Here is a 13793-nt window from a genome sequence, read left to right on the forward strand (position 1 = left end):
GATCCAATTTATAAATGACTAAATATTTTTTATTTTTTAATGCCTATGCAAGCCTACTTCAGATTCATTTGCCCATTAACTAGCCAATTATATGTTAATTGTATATTAGAAAATGTTTACAGCTTTCTTTCTACTCCACTGGACTTCCCACAAGTGGAATTCCTGTCTCACCTAGAACCAATTTCAGATTCCTGAGTGAGATCTACAACACCGAGGAGGCCTGGTTGAATACCAAGTCTCAACTTTTGCTGTGAATCCATGCCTGATTTGTGACTATATCTGATAAGGAAAAGAGAACCTTTATATAATGTTTATTACTATCTCTTAAAGCTTTAAAAATAACTAAAACTCTAAGTAATTACTCTACTCAATATTTTCTTAGGTCTTCTCTGGGGAAATGTTTAACTGGTAAAGATATACTTTTCACTTACCCAAATCTTATCTTTCGCTACATCTTTCAGTGTGATTTTTCACTACCACCTCTTCCCAATCTGTCCTCTAGAAATTCATCATTACTCATGTTGTCTGTAGTTGCCTGTATTTATTGAACAGTAATAATACAGTTGCCTGTATTTATTGAACAATTTCCCAAGATGAATTTTATCATTTGGAGCATTCTAAATTTATCTTTTTGCATTTTAACATTTATTGAAAACCTACTACAGTAAGCACTTTACTTCAAAAACAAACACATTTGTAGAGCTTCTAAGGTATGTGATTTACTCTGTATAATGACAACTAAGGTGGCTACAACTCTTTTGTCATTTTATGGAAGAAAAGCTGTTTAAGAGATTAAGTGTCTTGATATAAGGAAGAAAAGACAATATGGAATTCCAACTTGGGTCTGTCTGACTCAAAGCCAGTTATCTTTTCACTGCACCACATTGCCAGGATTATACATATTTATTTATTTTTTTTTTTCTGAGTAAAAGAGAAAAGAGCATGCTCATGTGGGATAGGGGTGGGCAGTAGAAGGAGAAGGAGAGAAAGAATCTTCAGCAGACTCCCCACTCAGCATGGACACCCATGTGGGGATTGATCTCATGACCCTGAGATCATGTCTTGAGCCAAAATCAAGAGGCTGACACATAAACACTTAACTGCTAACTGACTAAGCCACCTGGGTGCCCCTGGATAAATCACAGATTTGTTTTGATTAGATAAATTATAGAACAATACTTGTGGTATTATGGCCTCCTGGTGATGTCTACCTTCCACCTACCAATCCAAACTCAAGAAGGTGGACATCACCAGGAGGCCATAATACCACAAGTATTGTTCTATAATTTATCTAATCAAAACAAATCTGTGATTTATCCAGGGGCACCTGGGTTTTACCTTTCTTAAAATGGAGTATGGAAGAAGTGATGGGCTGTCACTTCTAAAATTAGGTTATAAAAAAGACTATGGCTTTTGTCTTAGATGTTTACTCTCACTTTCTTCTGAATTACTTGCTTTTGGAAGGAAATCGCTTTATGTCATGAAGTAGTCCCATAGAGACACCCTCATGAGTCAGTTTAGAAGAAGGCTATTTTGAGCCTGCCAACAGACAACTGAGTGAGGCTGGACGCAGACATTCTCCTACATAAGCCTTGAAATGACTGCAGTACCAGCCAGTATCTTCCCTGACACTTCTTAAAGATCCCGAGTCAGAACCATCCAAGTAAATGAACTTAGAACTTCCAGTTTCTAAGTTTGAGATAATTTGTCTGTAGCAATAAATAATATAATATTTGACTCAAAAATACTTACTGAATGGATGAATGAATGAATGATTATTAGGACTTATTTGAGTACTGTATCTAATCTAATTCTGACACTATTATAGATGGAAAAAAAGAAATAATTCAGCAGAGAATCATAAGTAACTAGGAAATAGTATTATCTAATCTTTGTGATTTGATGGACTACAAATATAATAAAAGTAATTGCACAGAGAATGGGATTAGGTTTAAAAACAAGAAAAGGTTTGAAACAGAAATGATTATAAATGGGTTACTCAAGGAAGCGTTTCAAATTTAGACAGCCTCTCATCTACACAGAATGGCTTAAATCTGATGCCTGAGGGCTAGATTAGATGAGGTGCCTCTCACCCTTTGATATAATGATAATTAGCACTTATTGAGCCCCCATGGGGTATATGTCCCTTCCTAGGTGCTACTTGAAAGCTAGTTTAGACATGATCCTTTGATTTGATACAGAGAATTTTCCATACACATTAATTTTTAAAAATCTTTCCAACTCATTCAATTTGTGACCTCTTGTTTCTCTGAACTTACAGCACAAATTGTCTCCACAACTCATGCGGCAATCACTCATGTACTGGCTTCTGATATTTCTTGAATTGTTGTTTTATTGTTATTTCATTCTTCATGTAAGGAAATATTCTTGACTCATTATTTCTTAATGTGCATCTCTGCATTTTTAGCCACACCAAGCCATGAGGTCAAAGTTACAGGCAGTGAATCTTAACTCTCTTTGATATAATAACCATAGAAATACCCATCTTGCTATGGTACTTTACCTCAAGTGCACCTCTGTCAATACGCTTTTGAAGCCCAGTTCTCCCACTTGTAATTGCCCCTAATCCTTCTGTTGCCCTCATCTACAGACTCCTACGTAGGTCACGCCTCATTCCCAGAAGATTTTGGATTATGGTTCATTGCCATGACTCTCCATGGCCTAAATATTTATGCTGTTGGGAAAATATGATTAAAAACAATATCTTCTCCCTACCCAGGAAACTTCTTTACAAAGGTAGTAGAATAAAACAGTTTTATAAGTGTTCAGCAAGAATGTAATGTGCATCACAGGCGATCTCTGAAGAGATTGCAAGAACAGAAAGAAAGCTCTCCCTTTTATATAACTCAAAACACAACACATTTTCAAGATAAACACTAACTAGTCCTCAAGTAAGAAGACTTGACAGCACTATTTGTCACACATATCTTATTCTAAATTCACCTGGCAATTGCGGTGACCATCTGCGTTAGCTAATTGACTTTATCTGGAGGAAAAACAAACTTCTCATGTCTTTATGACAGGAGAGACTTTTACAACTTGGAGAAAGAAAGACACCCATTGAAGCTAGGCTCCTAACCTCCCACAAATGTTTACATTTCAAAAAGATGATTCCTGTGTCCTTGGAAAAGACATTCCTGGTCATAAATCCAGCAAGAGACTTATGTATTTTCTAAGAAGATTTATATACCTGCCAAAGAGACACAGAAAAAATTACAATTACCAGGTTTCTAAAGTAAATGCTCTAAAAAAGGGGAGAGGGAAGTTTCTTCCCTTATTCTCAGTAGGGAAAATTAGACATCTTATTTTTAATTTTTATTTGTACTAACAGTACAGATAATCTTTCCAATACCTATGAGTCTCTCAGTATGCCCAACTACCTCAGCTCTCCATTCTTGGAGTGACAGCTTAAATCTCATATTTACCTAACTGCAAACTCCACATGATCTCAACATCAAGCATTCCTTTCCTAGCAATCACCTTCAATTTTCAAACTCCCTCCCTCAGAGTACTCCAACTGCAAACATCTCTAGCTCTAGTAGGGCCAATCTCCACCCCATTCTACTCTCTTGTGCCTGATTTTCAAGCTTTGATTCTATGGATTTTCATTAGAACTATTCCAATGCATAAATTCTCAATTCCTTGGCTTTTCATTAGAACTATTCAAATGCATATATTCTCAACTCCTTTATCATCCCTTTTCTCTAGAGGCAGACATCAGCACCTCAGAAGCCAGACCCTCTGTTCTCTTTGTCACCTATATCCATAACAGTTGAACTTGGCAGGAGGGAAACACACAACCATCCTAACTGGTCTCACCTTAAATTCATGACCACCTCTAAAAGAGATGTGGTATTGCCTAGCAATTCTACTGCATGTGTCTAATCCATTCCATCTAATTCATTCCAAGGCAAGCATTTCATACTTGCTTTTCTCTCCTTCAATGACTTTCCCATCTTCAATTTTTTCCTGTTTCCCTTGGGACATGGAAATGATCATTAGAAAACTACCACATGTTCCCACATTTACTAAACAATCTGCATCTGAATGTCCTCTGGTTCCTATAAAAGAGCCTTCAATGTTCCTTTCTAAAGCCGTCAACACAATTTATCCCAAAAATCCATCTCTGCTTGCCTACTCAACACCAACCTAGTGATTTCCCACTCTCTTCTATATTTATGTCAGCATTTAAACTTGCTATAATAAATCTCTACCTTTTAAATTAGAGCAATATACCCACTCCCCCCCCAAAAAAACCCTCTCTTTAAGCCGTATTCTCTTGAGCTGCTTACCTATTTTTTGATCTTCAGTACATTAAACTCTGAGTTATCTACCCTTGTTGTTTCCTGTTCCTCTTGTCTTTTTCTTACCCAAATATATATCATAAGGTGTTTTACCCCCTCACCATTCTAAATAGTACTTGTCAAGGTTATTAATGATTTCACTTTGCAAGATCTCCCCGTTAGCAAGTCTCCAGAATGATCTCCCTGTGGTCATGCCTTTGATTAAAATCCACCAATATCCTGCCACCTCATTCAGAATAAAAGTAAGAGACTTCACAATGACTTACACAGCTCTACATAATATACTTCGCCCCAGATTTCTCACACACATACATAGCAGCCAGTATCCTGCCACTTTTCTCTCTGCCTTCATCCTCTACTTCTCTCTGACTCATTCTAATTTAGCCACAATGATTTTCTTGATTTTTTTCCCCCACACACATTGAGTAAGCTCCTGTATCAGGGCATCTGCATTTTGTACAGTTTCTATTTAGAATATAGTTCCTCTACATATCTATAGTATTTATTACCATACTTCCTTAAGGCCTCTGCTTAAATTTGATCTTAACATCTTCCTGAGTATTCTAAATAAAAACAGCAACAGCCACCTTCTCTTTCCCCTTCCTGGTACTCCGGCTCCTCTACATTCTGATATCAAGTGTGTGTCTCCTGCTGTGTGCCACCTACATTGGAATGGAAGTACTATTGGGCATAGACTTTGCTTCCTCTTCTCCCTCCCCTGTCTTGATCTGTCTTCCAAGAACACTCCCTGGCATTGTGTGCGTATACAATAATTGTATGATAAATTAACTCATATTTAACATTTATAATAAGATCTTGTACTCTATGTGTTATCTAGTTATTTTCTTCCCCTAACAATCAAATAGTACAAAAACTATTATTTCTAGGAATCTCTAGGCTTTTTTTTTTAAAGATTTTATTTATTTGACAGAGAGAGATCACAAGTAGGCAGAGAAGCAGGCAGAGAGAGGAAGGGAAGCAGGCTCCCTGCTGAGCAGAGAGCCCAATGCAGGGCTTGATCTCAGGACCCTGAGACCATGACCTGAGCTGAAGGCAGAAGCTTAACCCACTGAGCCACCCAGGCGCCCCAAGGCTTTTTAACATTAGTAGAGATACTTGTTTATCAACATTCACTTAGAATATATAAGGCACAATCATTATTATTGAAGGCACAGTCATTACCTGATATTTTTCATTATGTCTCACATTATCTGTCACTAGATTTTTACTCATTGTGCTCAATAGGATATGGTAATTTTGGTTTTAATTGCCTAATTAGTTTCTTTTATTAATTTAGCGTGAATATAACTAGAAAATTAGCAGATCATTCCTTAAAACATCATTTGCTATATTTCCCACAGGTCAAGTACTGTAATGGTTCTGTTAAGATATTTTTGTCCTGGTTACCATCTTCCCCAATAGGTCTTACTCTTTTATATTCAAAGCTATCTCTCATTGTTTTTCAACGTTCTTCTGGCAATCTAGGTAAACTACTTTCCTCTGTGTCCTCCATATACCGTGCCTACCAACTCCATCACCCCATATACTCTCAGAACTAACCACACTTCCCAGCACCCAGAACTAACCACACTTCCCTCATACAGGCCCATGTCCTCTGCATCCTTCAAAGTGCAGGTAATGTTTCTGTGACTTTACCTGTTTACATCCATTCCATCCTTCAAACAGTAGTTGCCCTTACAGTTAGTATGTCTACAGCAGTAATACTTGTCTTTATTTTTTCTGTAATTGTAGAATTATATATACAAATATTGGCTCTCTCTCTGGAGAGTCACCATGTTGAACTTTTCCACTGAAACAAATACCACACTAAAACATTGTAAAAGCTTAATCATTTGACTAAGTTATGATTAAAATGTTGTAGCTAAATTATAGTAATTACCTGAATGATAATTTAAAGCAAATCTTACTCCAATCTATAAAATAATTTTTATTGAGGTTTTTCAGGTTGATTCCTATTTTTAGCTAGAGCAACAAATGAGAAAAATGGGAACAAAATTTCTTCTCCTTCCAAATTAAGTCAGATACTCCCCCTATCCCCTAGAAGTGGCGAACTTGTCATGTGACATTTCTTGATAATCCAACCCAGTTTATGTAGCAAATGATTATGTAAAAAAATAAAATAAAATAAGTAAGGATTACTGAATTTTTTGTCTTATAAAGAATTCTGTAGAATTTCTCTACCTTTCCTCATGACATAAAAAAGGAATGACTCTTTTGAAGCCTAGTTGTTGAGAAACTAAAGAAATGTATAAAATGGAGACACAAGTATTTCAACTGTTGGGTCCCCCAAAAATGGGTAGCCCAATAATGGGTCCGTGATTAAAGGAGCGAGACTGATACAAAGGGAAAGTCAAGCAAAGCTTTATTTCTCGCCAAGCATCAAGAATTAAACTGACCATCAAACAGACTTACAGAGGAGGACGCCCCCTGCTTTCCAGACTAACTTTTATAGAGCAAAGGCCATGTGGTTGGGCCTGGCCATACACAGGTGGCTAACTGAATTACAATTCACCCCACAGTAGCCATGGAAACTAGCCCATCACCTTGATAGCTAGGAGACTGTGTGTGCCCCCACTGATTGAATACCTCCACCTGGCCTGGCCCACCCTTGTACTTGGACTTTGTTACAGGGACTGGTTTCCGGGACTTGTTGTTGTTGTTGTTTTAGATTTCATTTATTTATTTGACAGAGATCTCAAGTAGGCAGAGAAGCAGAGAGAGAGAGAGAGAGAGAAAAGGAAGCAGGCTCCCTGCCGAGCAGACAGCCCGATGCGGGGCTCTATCCCATGACCCTGGATCATGACCCGAGCTGAAGACAGAGGCCTCAACCCACAGGGCCACCCAGGTGCCCCTGGGACTTGTTTTTAAGTAAGTTCCCATGAGGGGGGCAAAGTCAATTTAAGTTTTACAACAAAATGGCAGTTCAACTGGGGTGGGGCTGCTCTGGCTGAATAGGCCCTTACACAACCAAATCTCACGGGTCTGGTGTGGTCATGATAGTAAGGCATTTATTTATATGAGTGTTTATAAGAGCTTAATATTTGAATTTTGGAACTTGTGGATACATAAAAACATAACAAGTGATATGTTCTTCTTGACTAAAATTGGGGAAGAGTACAGAGGCCTTACTGATGGGTGGATGGAGAAAACCAGAATGGGGTAAGTCTATACTCCTTGTTTTTAGCATGGCAAGGACAGCTGAGATCCGCATAGACAGATGGACACAGCAGACATTAGGTAGGGTTGGGCCCTACAGAAATGATAGAAGTCAGGCTTAAGGAGACTTGTAGGTAGTTAGAGAAAGAGCATAGAATTCATGTAGGGACTTTTGCAGTGTGTAAGTCCTCATGACAAGTTTTGAAGACTGCTACTTAAGCCTCATGAGAAAACAACACCACCACCAAAAAACATTTAAACGACTATTACAAAAGAGCATTAGCAGTCAGCCATTGAGCTTCATAAGAGGAGGAACTAATAAAACATGATTTGAGTAAGTAATTTTCATTTACTGAAACTTTAAAAATAATTTTAATATATTTGCAAGTCTGCTTGGTGCAAAGTAATTTTTAACACAACATGAAAGCAGTTAGAGTCAACTTTTTTTTTTTTTTCACTTTAGGAAAGACTGATGCTAAGACTAATATGCTTAAGAAGCTAAGAGAATATTCTATAAGTATTTGAAAGTAGAATAATGACTCCACTTACTTTACTTTTATATATTTGTATTTTTATTTCTATGAGGTAAAGATACATACTAAATTCATATTAAAGGAACGACAACAATAAAAATGAAAAAGATTACCAACTAAGATTCTCTTAGTAATATTTATAACTTTATGGTAAATTTAGAAGTCCTAAAATAATAATACACAGTGATTTCATAATAAAATATAATAAAATGTTATGGCATCTAACCTGAATCATAAATGATCTTTAATTTAATCTAACAGTTGGCTTGCCATTCTCTCAAATATAAATTATCTATGTGGGTTTGGTTAAGGTTTGGTTCATTTCAGAGAGATATCCTCAGCATCAATCTAAATTGGATAGATTCTAGCCAAGATTTTACCAGGGATGCGGGAAAGAAAGTTCAAAAAAGAAAATGAATAGAAATAATCCATCGCCTCTATCATCACATATTGACTCATAAGAAAACCAGTCTCCTGGAAATTACTCTTGCACCTTGACAATAAGCAGTGAAGCTCAGTTGTTATATTATTACCTATTCTTAAATGTTTTCACCTTGATAATTTCACTTATTTGCTAAAACCAAACTTTGCAGAAAAGTATAACATTTTCTGAGGCTGCCATTCTTTCAAGACTGATTAAATCTATAGTTGACTGCTTCAGGATGAGATTCAGTATTCCTTTTAAGCAATTAATTGATTTCTTGATACATATTCTTCTTGCACAACACAAAGAAGATTTCACTTCTTGTCACATCCTCCCACTGAAGGGGTGATACATGTCTCAGAGATGTTTTGTGTATGGGAAGGTGCGTCGTCTCCTAGCTATTTTCCCAGTCTTATAGCATACATAAGGATGAGGATCACACTACTGCTTCTGAAATACTTAGATCCAAAGTGGTCCTGGCTGTCTTTTATGCTGCAAAGCCAGCCAGCTACTGTGCTGATAGTCCTATCATGGTCTGTCAATAGCCTTGTTCAGTATCAGATCAAAGGCTGCTGAAGTAGTACCTAAATTAGATTAGCTATTTTGCCTTTGTCATCATCAAAACCATTTGGCTTCAAGCAGTTTTGTGGAGTAGAGTAATTTAAATCTCCCTCTTTCTCTCTCTCTGTCTCTTGTCTTTCGTGATAGCTTGTAACAGCAGAGTTTCCATGTATTACATAAGCCATTTGGATCTTCCTATGTGATCTCCATCAGGACTCCAACAGTTTTCTGGAGAAAAAGCTTATTGTCTTATCCTACATTTTCATAAGGGCATATGGGCAGTTTGATGGCTGTCATGGCCAAGACCATATTTTTTTTTTACAAGAAAGAAGCAACATGCATAGTTCAAGGAGACTGCTAGCTGACTATTTGAAAGAATCTGTAATGTCCAAGCATTGTTTGTTTCATTTTGCTTTGTTTTGGAGAGGCTTATCTTTGCCTGGATAAAATAATAATAATAATGACAATAATAATAGTCATAATAATAATAATAAATTATAATATGGCAGCATACAAGGATAGTTGCTCAAAACTGAATGGGGCCACAATAGAATGGTCACGTCGAATTCGAAAATGATTCTGACAAGTTTCCACCAATACTGATGCAATCAGGTGGTGCTGGAGTTATCTGGGCAAGCACGACAATGTCAAAAGTGCTTAACTGTTTCAGAAAGCAGGAGAGGGGCTCTCTATAATGGTTTCTCCCGTTAGTATAGTGTTCAGTTTCCCTAATGGAAACTTACTTATACATCCAAAGACTTAGATTCCTTTCTCTCAAATGCACCAGGAAGCAAAAGTTTATGATTTGGAAAAAAAAAAAAAAAAGATGAGGAAGTTAAAATCTGTAGTTTAATTTTGGATACAGCCTCATAAAGGGATTAGTGGGTGGGTGGGGAGGCTGTGCGGAAAAGAACACTTTTAGAACCATTATTCCCAAGTACACTAGCTCCATATGGGGAGCCTGGAAGCTGGATTAAATTAGATATTGTTTGAGAAGATGGACATTACAGCACTTCTACCTTTCCAATCTCATGTTTAGAAGGGGCCTCCAGGCCCCAGCAGTAAGCAAAGAGCAGAAGAGCTAAGCGCCCTCACTTTTGACCTTTTTGATTTAGTACACTTGTCCTGCCCCAGTTTATACTGTTCATTTCGTCTGTCTCCCTCCTCTAGATTCTAGAAAAGACGCCATCTTGCAAATACTTGAGAGTGTGGTCTGAGGTACGAGATGCCAGGAAAATGCATCTGCATCTTGTTCACTTCTGCATGTCAGTGCCTAGCACAAAAAAGATACTCAAAAACGGCTCACAGAATAACAAGAACTATTTCCCATCCATTTTTAAAGTCTGTTAATAACTTCAGTAGTACTCAGCTTTCCTATCATGTACACTGAAAATATTAGTGGTCATATTTTGTGAGTGATTTCAAGAGCTAATTGGGATAATGCATATCAGCACATTTGAATTCTAAGGCTTGAAAGATACATAAAGGGCTATATATTTGAAAGATGTATTCAGGTGGTGAATATTTTGAAAATTAATATTGATTTTTCCTGAAGTATCCTGTATGCCAAATGATTTTTTTTAAATAGCTTCAAGTTCAGTATTTGCTTGGTTATTTTCTTTTCAACAAACTAACCAGAAGAGGGAAATATTTGTAAGAACTTCTAATTGAAAATCAAGGACTCTCATTTTAAACTCAAAGTTTAATGATCCCGTCATATCTGGATATTTATTAATTATTAAATTCCTACATCTTCCTCATCACGCCTTTTTCTTCCCCAAACAAACACAGTCAAGTATTAGGATCATTGAACACTGACTTATTAACATGAGATACCTCCCAATGGTGAGTCAGGGCTATCAATCAATTATCATGAACAACTGAAGAAAAACTTTGAAATATGACAAAATACAGTTAGACTTAAGGAATTAAGTTAGGTCAATCAATCTTGGGACAGATGGATTATTTAGTGAAATAGCTCTTAATAGTAGCAGATATTCTAACTAGACATGTCTCTGAAGGCAAGGGAAACAAAAGCAAAAATGAACTATTGGGATTTCATCAAAATAACAAACTTCTTTCTGCACAGTGAAGGAAACAATCAACAAAACAAAAAGGCAACTCACAGAATGGGAGAAGATACTTGCAAATGACATATCAGATAAAGGGTTAGTACCCAAAATCTATAAAGAACTCCTCAAACTCAATACCCCAAAAACAAATAATCCAGTTAAATGGGCAGAAGACATGAATAAATATCTTTCCAAAGAAGATGCCTAATGGCTAACAACACGTGAAAAGATGTTCAACTCCCTAATCATCAAAGAAATACAAATCAAAGCTATAATCAGATACCTCCTCATACCTGTCAGAATGGCTAAAATTAACAACTTGGAAAATAACAGATGTTGGCAAGGATGCAGAGAAAGGGGAGCCTACTTATATTGTCAGTGGGAATGCAAAGTGGTGTAGCTACTGTAGAAAACTGTATGGAGTTTCCTCAAAAAGTTAAAAATAGAACCACTCTATAATCCACAGTAGTTGCACTACTAGGTATTTACCCAAAGGATACAAAAATACTGATTCAAAGGGGCACATGCACCCCAATATTTATAGCAGCCCTATCAACAAGAGCCAAATTATGGAAAACCCCAAATGTGCACGGACTGATGAATGAATAAAGAAGGTGTGGTATATATATACAAAGGAATATTACTTGGAGATAAAAAAAAGAATGAAATGTGGATGAAGCTAGAGTATATTATGCTAAGCGAAGTAAGTCAGAGAAAGACAAATATCAAATGATCTCATTCTTATGTGGAATTTAAGAAACAAAACAGATGAATATAGGGGAAAGGAAAAAGAAAACAAAGAGAGAGGTGCAAACCATAAGAGAATCTTAACTATAGGAACAAACTGAGGGTTGCCTGAGGAGAGATGGGTGGAGGGGAAGGGCTGCATGGGTGATGGGTTAAAGGAGGGCACTTGTGATAAACACTGGGTGTTAAATGTAAGTGATGAATCACTAAACTCTACTCTTAAAACTAATATTACACTGTATGTTAACCAAGTGAAAATTAAATAAAAACTGGAAAAAGAATAGAAATAGTAACAGGATATAAAAATAAGGATCACAGTTATTTCCTCAAAATCCATCCTAAGTTCCTTATCATTGGATTTGGTTGCGGGTGAGGAAGAAGAAGCAGGAACATTTTTCACTGGTGACATACCAGCATTCGAACTTGCATTGCTTGTTTCTTTAAAAGCACCTCTCTCATGTCAAACTTGGGAGAAGCCTTTTCTGGCCAAAATTTAGGTGAGGGGAAAGAGAGGAGCGCGTAGTTTAAATTTGCTCATCATGATCCTTTCAAACACATTGTCTATGTCAAGATACCTTTTTTCTTATTTGAGAACTTAGTTCTTCTCAAGTCAAAGTTTAAATGGGGGAAGACGCATTTCCTCTTTTCAGTTAAGAAATCTCCCTTTTAAGGGAAGAGATGTTACATAGTTTTATTTCTTCATGAATAAAGAGAAAGCCAATTTAAACAAGAAACACTGAAAAAAATTAGTATTTTTAAAATATTATCTAGCTATATCTGAAACTGGAACTGAGAAAAAAAATCTGGCAAAGTTTTATCCTCAAGAAATGCTTACTGAATTGAATTAAAATATGTGCGATAAACATTGTAGAATAAAATCTATTTAAAAATCCTTGCTGGTTGATATCACATTGCATTGATGTGCTCTCTCTTCTAAACGTATTAAATAAGAGTGAATATAAAGGTTCCTATACTAAGTATGGATTTTGCTCCCTGAATAATGAAGTAGGTAAGGAATTCATAAATTGCTGAGTATAAATTACTACTGCCGAATGCTTCCGTTGCCTCATATTTTTCCTTTAAGGAAGATTTAATTCTACTTACTGAACATAAGTTTTTCATGCATAAGAACTTGGAAAGTACTTTCCACAATTTCTTGTATATTACAATTGTCATTTGTTTATAATTACCCTCTTCTGTGAAAAATAAGAATCACAAATAAGCAGAGATTAAGGCATAAGGATTTTTTTTGCATTCATGACATCACAAAATGTAAACTGGATCAAGCAAATATATATTGTTTTTCTGAGACTTTCATTCAGATTTCAAAGTTATTGTCCAAATTGCCATTATATCCATATGGAAAATGTTGAATGTATATATTTGTGCGTTGAAGTAAATTTGCCATTTCACCTTGAAACTATTCCCTCACTTAATGTATTTTGGTTTCCTAGGGCTGTTGTAACAAGTACCACAAACGGGGTGGCTTAAACAACAGAAATTTATTGTCACAGTTCTAAAGGCTCCCAAATTGAGTGGATGGCAAGGGTTGGGATTGTTCCATGCCTCTCTCCTTGGTTTGTAGGTAGCTTCTTCTCCCTGTGCCTCTTTACATTGTTTTCCCTTGATTTGTGTCTGTCTCTGGGTTCAAATTTCTCCTTCTATGTTTATATCAATCATACTGGATTATAGCTTATTCTAATGACCTTATTATTGACTATTATATCTGCAATGACCCAGTTTCCAAATAAGTTCATATTCTCAGCTACTGGGAGTTAAGGTATTCACAATGAACTTTGGAGGGGAGTACAAGATTGAACCCAGAGCTCTCACATAGCTTTTGGCAGGAGACCTCATTTCCTTCCTGAGTGTTGCCAGGAGGCCTTAATTCCTTATAACATGGGCTTCTCCATAGAGGTAGCTGGCAACTCATTAGAATTTTTAAATGTTTTAA

This window comes from Mustela erminea, chromosome 10 (assembly GCF_009829155.1).
Source record: "Mustela erminea isolate mMusErm1 chromosome 10, mMusErm1.Pri, whole genome shotgun sequence".
Taxonomy (NCBI): Eukaryota; Metazoa; Chordata; class Mammalia; order Carnivora; family Mustelidae; genus Mustela; species Mustela erminea.